The sequence below is a fragment of the Ailuropoda melanoleuca genome, chromosome 8 (assembly GCF_002007445.2).
Source record: "Ailuropoda melanoleuca isolate Jingjing chromosome 8, ASM200744v2, whole genome shotgun sequence".
Taxonomy (NCBI): domain Eukaryota; kingdom Metazoa; phylum Chordata; class Mammalia; order Carnivora; family Ursidae; genus Ailuropoda; species Ailuropoda melanoleuca.
In genome coordinates, this window is record NC_048225.1 from 76,807,037 (window position 1) to 76,807,981 (window position 945).

General features: G+C 40.7%; 1 pseudogene; it reads right to left on the bottom strand.

Moving 5' to 3' along the window:
- Window positions 1-633: 633 nt before the first annotated feature.
- Window positions 634-945, bottom strand: part of LOC109489260 — a 138,455-nt pseudogene continuing 138,143 nt past the window's right edge.

The window sequence follows — 945 nt, forward strand, 5'->3', positions numbered from 1 at the left end:
TTGAGACTTTGGTGTAAAATGGTGGCTTATGAAAGCGTGGATCCCTGGGCAGAAAGAGCTGCTGCCCCAGGTTGTGAGGGGTGGCTGATTATATACTCTGGGACTGGGGGAGGTAAGGAAAAAGGGAGGTTGCGGAAGTATTTCATATGTTAAAGAAGACTCACAGGATAGCAGAGGCCTTGCCCTTGTCAGTTCAGGTTGTTTTTCCCTCTAGCAAGGCATTAGCATTAAGATGGTTGGGGGCTTCCTGGAACACTATCACACCTGTCCCATCCAGGAGTAGGGGTGGGGGGAGATTGCAGGGTGTCAGCTAATGCTTTGTCTTCAGCCAGCCGTCTGTTCCCTCATCACATATTTCCTTCCCATTTCCTACTGTATTTCAGGAAATAGAAATGTAGCAAGATCGGTGGCATTGAATACCTTTTTATTGAACTAGAAATAGCTGCTTTCCTAAGGAAAGCCATCAGATATGAATTTGCCAGTCTACATTAAGATCTGGAGCAAAAATTGTTACCTGGCACATAATCGTTTTTGGCAGTGCAAGTGGATCTTTCATCCAGTATGCAATCCACAAACCATTCTTTTTTTTTTTTTTTTTAAATGTCTGATCTTATTTGTCACTCTTAGAAAATCTCATTTTCGACTGGACTCAGACTTGGAGGTAGAATCTCTCAGAGAGGACAGCCGCTGTCTCTTGGCAGTGTGTTCCTGGCGTTTTTCTTTTGCCTCCATTCTTTTGGCCAAAAGTTTAGCATATTCTGCGGCCTTTTCCTTATTTGTCTTAATGCACTGCTTCTTCAAAGCAATACACGGACGTTTGTGTTGGAGGACATGTGGAGTAACAAGATGTTGAATCTTGGGCGCTTTGGTTCTAGGTTTCTTTTTTTTTTTTTTTTAATTTTTTAAAAAAAAAAAAAAAAAAAAAAAAAAAAAAAAAAAAAAAAA